Raw genomic sequence first — 15631 nt, forward strand, 5'->3', positions numbered from 1 at the left:
CAATGGAGTATGGCTTTAGCTAAGTCAATCAACAGGTAGATGTTGGTGACGTTTGGCTAGTGTATGACTAAAGAAAGCAATTGGTCGACCTTCTTGCTGTAGGACAGCTCCTATTCCATAATTTGAGGCATCGCACTCTACTACAAAAATCTTTTCAAAATTCGGAAGGGTTAAAACTAGCATTTTGGTCATGGCCAGTTTTAATGCTTTAATAACAACCAACGAGTCTTGAGTTTAAACAAAGGAATTCTTTCGAAACATAGTTGTCAACGGGCCAACAATTTCTCCATAATTTTTCACGAATTTTCTGTAATACCCTGTGAGACCAAAGAAGCCTCGTAATGGTCGAATGGTATTTGGTTGTGGCCATTGAAGCATTGCTGCCACCTTTTGAGGTTTGTTTCCACTCCACGAGACGAAATCACGTGCCTTAAGTAAGAGATTGGAGTTTGTGCAAACAAATATTTAGAGTGTTTTAAGAACAAGCAATGTTGTCTCAATAAGGTGAACACAATTTGAAGATGCAGGATATGTTTTGCCCAGGTACGATTATAAATTAGTAAGTCGTTGAAGAATATCAAGGCGAACTTGTGCAGGAATTGTTTGAATACATCATTCATAAAGGTTTGGAAGGTGGAAAGAGCATCGGTGAGAAATTTGAAGTGACCATGGTGAGTGCGAAAATTTATCTTCTTTACATCTGTCTCACGCATCTTAACTTAGAGATACCCAGAGCATAAATCTAATTTTGTGAAATAGTGAGCCTCATGTAATTCTTCCAATAGTTCGTCGATTATTGGAATTCAAAATTTATCTTTGATAGCCTGGGCATTCAAGGCATGATAATCGACAGGGAACCTCCAAGAATTATTTGCCTTTTTAACCAAGAAAACTGAAGAAGAGAAGAGGGATTGACTAGGGTGGATAATTCTTCTTTTTAGCATATCTTCACACTATTTTTTGATCTCATCCTTTTGCCCATAAGGATAACGGTAAAGGCCGATTGTTACGGGCCCTACTTTTGGTTTTAGAATAATTCGATGATCACATTGACGAGAAGGAGGCAGCCTTTCTAGTGCTTTAAATAAGTTGGAATTCTATAAGGATTTTTTAAAATCCAATTCCCTGTCCACCTCAATTAGTATGGTTGAAAAAGTTGTAAATGAATTGGAGTTCTTAATCCCATACAACTCTACCCTTCGGTTTTGCCACCAAAACTGCATTTTCATAGTCGCAAAGTCCCAATTAATAGGACTAAGCGTCCTTAGCTGAATCAGCTTTAGTGTCACGAATTACGTTCTTTTGTTGAAGTATGCGATAGTCTGTACTGCGCTTGAGTGGACATTTCCACATAAGTAAGTTAATAACTCATTTATATCTTAACAAACATCAACAATAGTAACAAATTAGATTAAAGCAACGTACAACGAAATCATAGGGTATATCGAATGTCATATATGTAACCATTGGAGTCATATAAAGAAAAAAGTTTTATTAATATGAAAATGAGTACAAAGGGACTAAGACACGCCATCGTTGGGCAATAGGGACAATCTTAGAGGATTTGCTACAAACATACATTTACCGGTGAGGCACCTAACAATCTATCTATTGTTCACCCCTATAAGGAGTTTACGAGGACTAACAAATATTTCACTAATAACTATTACAATGTGTGAGATGGGGACAGTCCTTTTCTAAAAGGTCTTCCCTTTAAAGACTTAACAAGTATTTCCAGAATTGTCACCAAATGCTATTATAATGTTTGAAAGGGGAGACATCTCCCTTACGGGAACAAAATACTTAATTTTTTATGTAATTTTACTATATTATAGTCTTATACGAGATTGGCTCATGACACTTTCTCCCACTCAATCTGTCGAACGTACTCGTTGATTGGTTGGTTTGGAATTCTTCAATCTTCTACTTGATGGTGTGGAGATTGACTTCTTTCTCCCAAGTGATTTTGATTGTCTTTAGACCTTTTCATTTAACCAAATACTTTTGTGTTGGTCGTCAATTGATTATTGTCATCCTCTCTGCAAGAATCTCCTTTACTCGATGTTGTGATGGTGGCTTGGTGGTGATGGTAGCTCATGTGGCTTGACTTCTGCTTGCATATGCTAAATTTGCATGGAATGGCTTTAGGTTGTTGATGAGAAACACTGGATGTACTTTCATCCACTTGGGTGGATCAATCTTGTAAGAGGATTTCCTTATCTTGGTAGTAATTTGCACGAGTCCTTCATATTTTAGCATAAGTCGTCTATCCCTCTTTTTTAAGAATCGAAGTTGTTCGGATACCAACTTTACTAGCATAAGGTCCCTCACCTTAAAGTGTTGCCCTCTACAACCTTTGTCTACCTATTTCTTCATGTGATTGGAGGCTTTCTCTAGATAAGTTCGAGGATTTTTGTGTTTTGTATCCGCTCCTTAGCAAAGTTCAATGCTTGAGGACTCTTCTCACTATAAGATTCCACTGAGGTGTGGGGAAGTTTAGGTTGTTGCCTTATGACAAACCTCGAAAGGGATTTTGTTTGTGGCAGAATTCTTCTATGAATTGAAACATAACTAAGCCACATTTAATAAATTAGGCCAATTCTTTTGGTTTGCCTGCGCGAAGAGTTGTAGATATTCTTCTAGTAGTCTGTTGAAATGTTATGTCTGACCACTAGTTTGTGGATGATAACTAGAGGAAATGTTGAGTTTTGACTTCTATAACTTGAAGAGCTCCTTCCAAAAGAAGTTGGTAAATCGAGGGTCTCTATGACTGATAATGCTTTTAGGTATGCCTTAGTATTTTACATGTTTAAAAATTGTGCGAGCTGTTTCTTTTGCAAAGCTAAACTTTTGTATTGGGATAAATGTAGCATATTTTGAAAAACGATCCACTATCACTAGAATTACTGCTATATCTTCTACTTTAGGAAACCTTACTATGAAGTCAAGAGAAATACTTTCCCACGACTTGCTTGGTATTGATAGCAGTTTGAGCATCTATGTCTGTTTTTGTCTTTCCACTTTGTCTTGTTGGAAAATAAAACACGTCTTAGTCTAATCCATAACATATTTTGGCATATGAGGTCAATATTACCCTTGTTTCAATAATGTAATGGTTCGTTGCCAACTTGGATGTCTAGCCAACGGAGTATTGTGGCATTCTTGCATCAACTTTTGCCTTAGCTCTCTTGCTCTTGGAACAAAGATCTGAGGTCCTTTTGTTAGTAGAAGTCCATTTCCAACCAATTGTATTTGGACTTCCCACTTTACTAATTTCATAATGATGATTGTTTGGTGATCTTGATGCAAGTTTTTTTCAATAAGATTACGATACCTGTGGTCACTTTACTAGCTATAATTGGTGCGATCACCCTAAAAATTGTGAACTCCGTTAAGGGCGTCTGTCACACGGTTCGTTTTTTTTATTTTGTGCTCGAAGGAGAAATCAAACTCGGCCAAGAACTCTTGCCATCTCGCTTGCTCGGTTGTCAGGCCTGTAAACAATGAATCATTGCTAGTAGTTCTTTCTTTTATGTTGTGTATTTTCTCTTAGTTTCATTTAATTTACAACTTTCAAACGTAAATAGGTGTCCTTCTTGTAACAACACTCTTTTAAAGGTAAAGTCTGATGCATCTATCTGTACCTCGAAGGGCTTTTCAATATCAATGAGTGTTAAAACAAGATTCGTCATCATTGAGTTTTTCAAGCCTTCAGAAGTTTCTTTGCATTGCAAGTGTACAACTCCACTTTTTTCCCTTCTTCAGTAATTTTTCAAGTATTATTGCTTTTGTTGAATATCTTTTCATGAATCTCTTATAATAATTTGCTAGTCCTAAGAATGAATGAAGCTTAGTTGTATTCTTAAGGGTGGCTTACTCTTTGATAGCCTTTACTTTTTACAAATCCATCTAGATGTGCTCTTGTTCGATTATGTGGTCAAGGAACTGAATTAGAGTTTGCGCGAATGCATATTTCTCTCTTTTCACATACAATTGGTTATCGCGTAACCTTTGAAAGACTTGTGACAAGTGCTTTTGATGCTTCTCTAAAGTTGAACTGTATACCACAATATCATCCAAGTAGATTACCACGAATTTGTCCAGATAATCATGAAAAACTTGATTTATCAATGTACAAAAGGTTGTAGGAGCATGGGTTAGTCCAAAAGGCATAACAAGAAATTCGAATGCACCATTCTACGTCATGTAGGTGATTTGCGGTTCATCTCCCTCGATAACTCTTACTTAATGGTAACCTGATCTTAAACCTAATTTGGAGAAGAACTTTGCACGACTCGGTCAAAGAGATTTGTTATAAAGGAAATTGGATATTTATTTCTAACTGTGACTTTATTTAGAGCTCAATAATTCACGCACAATCGTAAACTCTTATCTTGTCCTTTTTTTGAAAGTATCGGGGTCCCAAAAGGTGCGTTTGATGGTTGGATGAATCCGACTTAAATCGACTTTTTTAATTGCTTCCTTTGCTTTGCTAACTCTGAGGAAGCCATCTTGTATGGTTTATTTGCAAGCGGTTTGGCTCTTGAGAGTAATTTTATCTCATGATCAATAGCTCATTGAGGTGGTAAGACCTTAGGTAGCTGTTTTAGCATCATATCGTGAAATTCTTCCAAAATTAACTTCACTCCCATGGGTGTTGGATTTATTCTATCTCCGCCTTTGTAGATGGGCTTGGCCACGAAGGAGGGCTTTCCTTAATTGGATAGCTAATATAATCCTCTTTTCACTTTTGGGTACAATTGTAGTCGGTACCATATATGGTTGTTCCCTAGAGAACATTAGACAACTTGCACCAGGAAATGGGATGACTTGTGCTTTCGTCATAAAATTCAGGCCTAGGACAAAATCAAAGTCATTTATAGTAGCTACAACCATGTTCATCTTCCTCTTTCAAGAACCAATCTTAATCTTTACATCTTTATAATTCCCCATAATAGTTGAAACGGGCGAGTTGATTGCTTTTATCTACTCGAAGGCTTTCTTAACTTTGAGATTGCATCTTCTTGCCTCTCCCGGGGCGATGAAGGTATCGGAGGACCTTGTGTCAAGCATTGTTTTGGCCTTTTTACCTTGATCTCTTAAGTTTGCATTGGTATTACTTGCAACAATAAACAAAAGATTTACCTAAACATTCAATTATCCAATCTCGCCTTGAGAAGTGCTTAACGCATCCATGTCTTATCACTTTAGGTATTAATCATCTTAGACTAATTTCGTTGGACTGTCTCAATTTCATATATTCACTCGCATAGGATTATTTGAGCTTTTACTGTGACCATCGTGGCCTCTAACTTATAAATCCTTTGATGGTCTTCTAGTGAACTCTGCATGGTCACCATGTCTACTCTTTAGCTCAGCATGTCTTGTCTAAGCTTTGATACAAATTGTCACAAACTACACTCTTTTGCTTAAATATACGATAGTCTGCATGACGCTTGAACGGGCGCTTCCATGCTAGCTAGCCAATAACTCGTTTATATTTTAACAAATATTAACAATAGCCACAAATTATATTAAGGCAATGCACATCGAAATTATAGGGCATACTGAATGTCATATATGCAACCATGAAAGTCGTATAAAGAAAAATGTTTTATTAATATGAAAATAAGTACAAAAGGGCCAAGACACGTTATCGTCGACCCAAAGGGGCAGTCCTAGATGATTCGCTACAAATAAACTTTTACCAGTGAGGCAGCCTAACAATTCGTTGACTGCTCACTCTCTTTAAAGAATTTACAAGAATTTATAACTTTTTCACCAATAGCCATTACAATGTGTGAGATGGGGACATTCCCTTCTTAAAAGGTCTTCCCCCTAAAAACTTAACAAGTATTTTTAGAACTATTACTAAATGCCATTACAATGTTTGAAAAAGGGATATCTTCTTTACAAATACAAAAGATTTAATCTCATATGTAATTCTACGCTATCAAAGTTTTATACAAGTTCGGCTCATGACACTTAACACTGCACCAAACCCATAGAGAGGTAGTAAAGATAAATTAAAGCAAAGGTTTGAGGACCTAGTTGTATTAGAAATGATCAACATACTCCTGAGGTATGCAACCTTTCCCCATTTGCTACTGTTACTTGCAATTCAACCTTTGATTCAGTTGGTATTTCATCCGATCCACCAAGCCCTCATCCATGAAGCTGTGTGTGCTTCCAAAATCAATCAAGATCAGTAGGGCCTTTTCGTCTACAAATCCCTTCACTTGCATCATTTGTGATTTTTGCATTCTTGTTATAACATGAATTGATATTTCGAGCTTCTCTATTTCTACTACCAGAATATCTAGTTCAAGTTGCAAGTCATTAATTCCCTTTAACCAAATAAATCTTCTACACTGATGCCTATCGTGTAAGGTTTATCACAATTGTAACAAAGCCCTTTCACCCTCTTTTCCTCCATCTCTACCTTACTTAGCCGCTTCACAAAGGGTGTTCGTGGTGCACCATTTGCTGTGCTTTTTCGTGGACCACTTGATTCTTCCCAATATTTATGCCTTTGGCGTTCATACAATTGGGCTAAGCTCATATCATTGGATAAATCTTCAGGATGTTGTAGCTTGACCTCTACTGTTATTGCCTATTTCAACCAACTGATGAAAATTTCAATTTCTTGTTTTTGGGTGAGAGTGCTAGCACGTGCTATGAGTTGTTCAAAGCACTGCTGGTAATCCTCTACTGTGTTTATTTGACGAAGCTTTGGATAGCTCTCCTAATTTGTTGCTTCTGATTGGCGGCCCAAAACACAGGTTGCAATTGGCTTTGAAATCTTCCCAAGACAATTATGGTTGTTCTTTCTCCAACTTAAGTACCACAGTTGACTGTGTCCTTCCAAGTGGAAATATGCTAACCCCACCTTTTTTTTTTGTTAATGTTTGTTGGTGATGCAAGAAATGTTTACAACGACTTAACCATCACGGGGGATCATAAAAGCCATTATAATGGGGAAAGTCGAGTTTCAAGTATTTTAGCATAAAGTTTCCTCTATCTTGGTTTTCCAATCCCACCTTTTATTTTTTACGATCACGATTGTTATTCCCATTTCCTGTTCCCTTACCTTCCAATCGGTTTGTAGCTAGGTCACTAGAAAGTTCTTCCAATTGGGCTGTAACATCAATTTGCCTCGCTTCATCAGTAGCCTTGTCCTTTTTGCTTTCGGCCTTATCTCGTGCTTGATCTTTTGATACATAACCAAGAAGGCTTCGAATTGTTGTTAAAGAGTACAAGAGTCTCCCATAACCCTTTGCTATAATATCAGGTTGTTATAGGCCCTTGACCATGATTTGGTTATGAGACCTTGCAATTTGAAATCTGAAGGCAACTTAGCTTGCAAGTTATGTTTATAAGTTTTCCTATTTTTTTAACCTATTTTGAAATAAAAAATTAAGAGCTTATTAGAGAGAACTCTTTGATCTCAAAATTGAAAATTTGACTAGAAATAATGCTTGTTTTATTCCTCTTCATAACTCCTTTTTTAAACTAGATTACAAACATGACTGATCATAACTAGCTTTTATTAAAAAGTAACTACTTCTTATTAAAAGCAACTCACTTCAACTACTTAGGAACATGTAAATTCAAAACTGACTCCACAATAATTTAAAATTAGAATGATAGAAAATGCAAAATTGACTCCATAATAATTTAAATTAGAATGACAATTAATACATTAATAGATAGCTAATCTTTTTTTTTTTTATGTGTGAAACATTTGTAAATCTGGTTAAGAGGAACCATTTTGATTGAATAAGGCTCACTAAGTTGTTGGTCCTGCTGTTGGCCTTTAACACCCTCCCTTAATCGTAACAAAAAACCTCCATTCCCAACGTTGATCCACTCCCTTCTTCATTTACCAAGTACTTAACTAACCCATTTCTTCTTAAAGATCTAATGTGAATGTGCTGGATATTGAAATAAAAGAATGTAAAAGGAAGTGCTTACCACATGTAGATTAAGCTAGGGACATCACGGGGGTGAACACAAAGTATCTTCTTCATGGTAAGTGGATTTTTAAGATGTTTATTAGTGGAGTTGTTGTCGTAACGTGCGGGACTGGGAACCCGACCCCTCTATGTGGAGTGATTTGGGAGTTGCCACCAATCTTTTTTCCTAGGTATGATTGGCCACCCTATTTTATCCTACTCAACGAAATCCTAAATTAATTTTAGGTCCATTGAAAGAATGATAAATTGGTCTACGTACCATTTAGATTTGGGTTTGGGAGTACGGTTACGCATGGGGAAAGATTAGCACCCGCGTGACACCAGTTCGACGAACGGTACCATTGAATCATATATTATCCTAACCCATTAATTTTATTCTTCTATTTTCTTAATTATTATTTATTTATTTCATCTTTTATTAGAATATTTAATTTCAATTTTTACAGGTTTAACATGCACATGATTCAATTGTGAAATGCATGGCATTAAATCGAGATAATGCCAAACGAAAATATTTTATTAAGTGTACTTTCTGAATCCGTCCATCATACTGGTGGGATTCAAAAGTATTCTCTCACCTAGGGAAATACCTTAGCAATGCACCTTCACAAATTTACTTGGTAGATCCCATCGTCGGGATAGTCGTTTGTGAGTAAAAAATAGTGTTTTCATAAATGTAAACCCTAATACGAGTAAAAGCCTTTTATTAAAGATATTTCTCCGAATCCTCCCATCATACTGGTGGGATTCGGAGGTATCTTCTCACCTAGGAAGTTTACCGGAGGAAATTTACCTTCGCAAGCTTCCTCGGAAAGTCCCATCATCGGACTTATACTTGCATACAGAATATATCTATATGCCATGACATTTAACAATGCTGCAATGACACATGTTATGCTTATGAAATTCATTATTTTATTCTTGAGTTCTCATGTATCTTTTTTATTTCTTTAAGACTTCTCCCTTTTATATCATTTTTCTTTATAAATATGTATATCATAAATATGTTCATGTGTTATCTAAGTGTATGCTTAGTAAGACATCTTATTTCATAATTATATACAATTTTAATTCAATGTCACCCCTTTTATTATATATTTTGTTCACCTAGTGTTTATTTTAAAAATGCTCACTATTATGAATTTCCATTATCAAATATCTTAATATTTAATTAGTATTATCTTGTAATTTTATATTTATCTTTTGACAAGCATATGCTATTTGTTCTTTTATGTTTATTATTTTCATTTCTATATTTTGACTAACTCATTGTACAATAATTTTTGCCTAAAAATTAGAAACATTGGGATTTTAGAATTACGACTCTCTCATCGTACTAGTGGAGTCCTAATTTAATTCCCAAACCTAGGGAGAATTCTTTCCGGAATTGCGACTCCTCACATCCCAAAAGAAAATCCCATCATCGGTATTGATTCCTAAACGATTATTATACTTTTCTATATCAATTTTTTTTGTTATTATTATTTATTATGATTTCCTTAATTATCATTATTACTATTTTTGTTCATTATTTTTGTTTCATTTTTGTTGTTTGCTTTGTTAAATACACATACATTTTTTATTAATTTTTATTATTATTGACTATTCATTTTTTTCTTTACTGTTTTACCATTCTTATATATATATATATATATATATATATATATATATTTAGCCTTAGTTAAATCTACTTGTTTCCTATTTATATAAACCTCACTCATTTAAATACCCCTTTTTTTTAAGTAAATATTTATTTAAGCTTTAGTTCACCTAACATGTTTGAAACTATCTTTTATTTTATTTTCACTACTATATTCTTTATTTATATCCTTTCGTTTATTTTATTTGCCTACTATTATAACCCTCACCATTTTTTTTTTTGAATTCAAACGTTTATCTTTTTGGTTTAATATTCCTACCTTAGTGTTAAATAATTCTTCTAAGCATTCTATTTCATCTAAATTAATCATGTATTTAGGACAATATATTTCAAAATAAAACAACCTTACATCTTAGCCCAAACATATTCACAAATGGGTCAAAGAGGTTATACCTTTCTTGGGCTAGAATCAGCCCAAATTATCTAGTCCGCACAAGAGCGTCCCAAGCCCGCTTTGTCAGCCCGTTAAGTTCCCTTCCAAACGCACCGTTTGGTGCTCCAAAGCCTCCCTCAAACGATGTCGTTTAGACTTTAAGCCCGGGTATATAAACCTCCATTTTTTTCTCTCTCTAACCGACCATTCTCTCTATTCTCTCTAAACGTTTTTGCTCTTTTTCCTTTTCCTTTTCTTCTTCTTCTTATTCTTTTTTTTTTGCCGCCGGCCTCTCTCCCAACCGGAGTCCCCTTATTCCTTCTCTCTCCTTCCCTTTTTCTTATTCTTTCCCTCTCTCTCCCGGCTTCTCTCTCTCTCTTTCTCGACTTATCTCTCTTTTTTTTCTTCTATTTCTCGACATCTCTCTCTCTCCTTCTCGGCTTCTTTCTCTTTCTTCTTCCTCTGTTTCTCGGCATCTCTCTCTCTCCTTCTCGGCTTCTCTCTTTTTCTTTTTCTTCTTCTTCTCTTTCTCGACGTCTCTCTCTCTCCTTCTCGGCTTCTCTCCTTCCTTCTCTCTCTCTCTTTCCCCGCCGATGTGCCTACTTCTCCACCGACCAGATTTGGGGTTTCCAAGGCAGCTTCATTGGCTTTCTCTTTGTTTTTTTTTTTTTTTTTTTGCCTTTCTTTTGTTGTGATTTTGGTTATTTTTAGTGCTTGCGGCTAGGTGTTTTTGGCTAGTAGAACTTACGATTTTTTTTTGAAAATCTGTGCTTGAAGAAGATGAGATTTTTTTTTTTGAAACGTTTTCTACCTCCCTTTTGTTTATTTTTGGCCCCCTTTTAAGAGTTGGATTGTCCAACTTTGGACAATCCATAGGTGAAATCATGTTTTTCTGAGGATGCTTTCATTAGGCTCTAGCACAATTGGCGCTGCATGGCGGAGGTGGCTATCCTTCCCCAACCTCGATGGCTTTTTCAAGGGCATTAAATGCCCTGTAATGATGGACTGGAGAAGGGGCTGAGCACACGCTCAATCCTTTCTTGTTCTTTTTCCTTTTTTTATTTTTTTATTATATATATTTTTTATTTATTATTTTTTTATTTTTTGAAATAGGTGTCTACAGTTGTAAATCTGGAAAAACAACCAGTGGATCCAAGTGAGTTGTGACTTGTATCCTCATTTCTGCTGTCTATTGTTTTATTTAGAAACCGAACAAAAACTGTTTATTTGATGAATATTCAAATTAAAATATGAATTTGACCCGACTTGACTTAATATTAAAAAAATTAATTTTATAACCTATAATATAATATTATAAATATATTAAAAAATGTAAAAAAATTATCAATTTTACTCAATGAATTCAATACATATAATTTACTTCTAAATTCAAACAAAAAACAATGGAGCTTTCTTTTCTCTTATTTTAAAATCATGCTAGCTTTTCAAGAAATACCTTTCTCTTAATTGATCTCAAATCACCTTTTTCTCACGCAATCATGATCTCTCTCTCTTTTATCTTTCTCTACAAAGACTACTAAAAAAAAAATAGAAAGCTTAGCAACAGAATGATAAAATCTGAGAATTTTTTGTTCTTATAAAGATAAAGAGAAAAGAAGACTTAAAATTCAAAGTTGCATTTAGATATTATTTAAAAGCTTTCTTTCTTTTTTATCAAGGATTTTAATATTAAATACATCGTTTTCTTTTTTTTTTCTTTCTTAAAAAATTGAAGTATTATGGTTTGATCGCTTGCTAGACCAACAGAAATCTAATATTATTATTATTATACAAAGTTTGAGAGTTGTTTGGATTCTAGATGATTTTTTTATTTTAACATCTGGAGTTGTATATAGGTTTAAAGCAGACTTGTTTTGCTTTAATTTATTAGGTGATTGAAGATGATATGAATATCCTTTTACTGTAATTTTAATGAAAATTAAAATTTATATAATTTATTTTTTATAAAAATTTCATAACAGCTTTTAAGTTAAAAAAAACCTAAACCAAATAGGTTCTAAATATAAACTAAAATATCAATCATTAAGTCATATATATTATTTTGTCAAGTTATGATAAAATCATAACTTGGATTTCTTGAATGAGATGTTGATAAATTGAATGGATTTGCATAAGTTCAAAATATGACATTTGTAAATTTTAATAGGCCAATATATTAACAATAATGGGTGTGTTATCCCTCAAATTCAAATTTTATCTGAAACCGTGTTGAATATCCATATTACAATTCAATGCAAGACTAAAGGTGATAAAGATCCGATTAACATATCAGTTGTTCTGGTCCTTCATGTACTTTATATGGTTGGTTCCTGTTGTATTTTGCTCTTACACTGTTTCCTTCCCTGTTTAATTAAAAATGAGATGCATTACATCTTAACTATACAAACAAATGCAAATATTTTTAACATGGTACATGTTATTTCGTCTACTGTTATTAATTTAAGTTAATCAATTTGGTTTACATAGTAGAGCCACCATTGTCATTTGTCAAAGGCAAAGATGACTGTTCCCAGGTGGATTTTGTTTATTGAGTGTTGCGCCGAGCCATTGGAGGCTTTAGATGATTTTTTTTTTTTGCAATTCTAATTCGCTGGTATGCTGACTGTTGATGATGCTGCGATTGTCTAGGCTACTCAGTTCGGTTAGTGTAGGATTATAGATGAATTAGAGTTTTGTTTAGTGCTTGTGAACATCCATAACCGTACATAGAAGCGGTTAATGGCAACTAAACAGAAATAGAGCCTCCACGGGGTTTTTTGCCATGCCATAACCAGTCTCCTGCATCTCAGCTAGAGACTGGAAGTGGCATCCTAAGGAAGGTGATTAATAAAATCAATATGCTTTTCAGAAAATAAAAATGATTTACATAATTGATAGAGATAGACAATATGCAAGAATGAAACTGCAAATAAAAATGTCTAATTTATCAAGTACCCTACTTATAAACATATCAATATCATAGCATACGGCACAACTTTGGAGAATCAGAAATGCAATTTAATTGTACTAAAATGCCAAAAAGAAAAAAAAAAGAAATGTTAGGTTATTGTAGGGATGTCAACGGGTAGAGTACTTTATAATTTGGAGGTACCTGAATCTTAATCTTATAAAAATTCAACTACCCTAATCCTATTAATTATCCGAATAATTTTAAAATTACTATCCTAATCCTAACCCTATTACATTTTTACTATCTTATAATTACCCTAACCCGTTTAAAAACTCGATTAAATTAAAAAATTGTTAAAATCTTCTTCCTAGGTAATCTAATAATTTTTTTATTTATATACATTAATGTCATCACATTAATAATTCAACTAACTATATTTTTAATATTTTTGTCAACATTTAATAAAAGAAACTATTGGTCAAGATAGTATAGAATTTGGTTGTCTTCCTTCTTTAACTGGGTTTGAATCTAATTAGCATCAATTTTATTCACTTATTTAAATAATAAAAAATATATAAATGGGTAGTTGTAAACAAGTTCGGGACGGATACTCGTCAAACCCGAATATAACATAATCGGATTCGGGTAATGGGTATCCTAAAAGTAATACCTGAACCCTATCCAAACCCAATTTGGATAGTAAAATTACTATCCAAATTCTATCCGAACCCATTTATTAAGTACCCTAATTTGATTTAACCAAGTCAGATACTCATGGGTACCCTATAATAGGGTACCCGTTAACATTCATAAATTATTGCCATTTATTTGATGCTTTTTTATTTATTTTTTTCTAGAAATTCAACCTGTCATGTTATCTCTGTACTCCAAAAGTGGTTTCTTTTTGGAGGCAATTGGTCAATTCAAGATTTTTTGGATAAAGAGTCCATGAATATTCTAATGGGTTGTTTTTATCTATTTCCTATTCGAAGCTAGTTCCCTTAATAGGTCCTACTCCTTTTGCTGTTAAGCTATGACTATCTACATTAATCTTTGGTTGAAATCATTCCCTACAGAAAAGGCCTCTCCCTGGACATCTGGCTCCGGGATTGGCCCTGTTTTACCATATTGCAAGTATATTAGTACTAACAATCTTCAAGAAACAGGGACGATGCTGCTAGAAACGATACAAAAAATTAAGTATGAGTCACCGAATCTTCACCGCTATCATTTGGTTAGTTGGCCTATAAGACCAGGAACCATTAAGTCTAATATTTTATGACTGAATCTGGTCAACGAAAAGAATTTTTTTTTTTAATTTCTGTACGATAATTATACTTGAAGATGTTCTTCTAAGATACAACCACCATGGAAAAAATATACATGGAAATATTGTTTTGGAATGGTTGTTGAGAAAATGAGACTCTTCAAAGGCTGCTCCCTGGTTGTTTTATTTTTCCAGAAAACGTGCAATATCTTGTGTTGCGTTGGGGTGGTTAGCTCTACTTCTAATAACTTTACAGTGAAAAGATTTCGTCTGAGAATTAAGTACCAGTTCCTCTCAATGTAAACTACAGTTTTGGAGGTTTGGTTTCTGTTAAGAAACGGCTTCTCATCAAAGCGAAGTAACGAATGTCTAGTCTAGTGTACTTTGTTACATAATCCATAGCGTTCGACTACGATAAGATCATACGATTGACTTTTTCAAACTTCTAAATTCCAACATTCTTTCAGCACAAGGAATGTTTAGCCTAGTATTTAGGAATGGGACAAACTTCTCTTTGCTCTCTCATTTCCTTAGGATAAGTGAAGATGTAATTTATTCAAAAGTAAAAGGTAAAAAAAATCAAAATTATTTTTTTATTAGAATATAAATTACATAATACTTAAATAAGCTCTTAAACTATTTAAAAAAAATTTAAATAAGTTCTTATTATTCTATTACGTTCAATTAAGTTATTATATTTTTATTTTGGATTAAATAAGTCTTGATGACTAACGATTCAATTACTTGTCCTTAATCAAAATATCACTTGTTATTTTATATCCACATTGTATTAACATAATTCTGACGTGGAGGATTATGATCATATTATCATTTTACATTAAAATGTCATATCATCATCTATTTGTTATGTTAGTATGTTACATCGTGATCATATGGTATAGAATGACAATAGATATTTTGATTAATAATAATTAATCATTCATTAGTTATAAGAACTTATTTAGTTCAAAATAAAAATATATAAATTTGATTGAATATAATAAAAAAATAAGAATTTATTTCAAATTTTTTAAATAATTTAAAAACTCTTTTAGGTATTATATCAATATAAATTTATTTGTCTATAATTTTTTAAAAAAATCTATTACAGCAAGATGAGCAGTTTTGATAACAATTAATTGACCTTAAGATTTTCTTCTACGATCTTTTCAGAAATTAAATTTCACTAAATAAAAAATATTAATTGAAAAAGAAAAACCTTTCAAATGGTTGGTGTTGACTTGAACCTTCCACGATTTGTATATACTAGTAGTAATGGGCCAAGCATTTATTGGCCTTCTCTCTTGTTGTATAGCTGATTAAATTATATATTTAGGTTTGGATAATAATAATGAGAAGCAAGAGGGTTCGTTATGTTCATGAATACGTTGAGATTGTATTCCGGAATTGTTAAAGGAAGATTATGTATGATAATGGCATTTGA

Source organism: Theobroma cacao, chromosome 5 (assembly GCF_053813885.1).
Source record: "Theobroma cacao isolate CCN51 chromosome 5, ASM5381388v1, whole genome shotgun sequence".
NCBI classification, from domain to species: domain Eukaryota; kingdom Viridiplantae; phylum Streptophyta; class Magnoliopsida; order Malvales; family Malvaceae; genus Theobroma; species Theobroma cacao.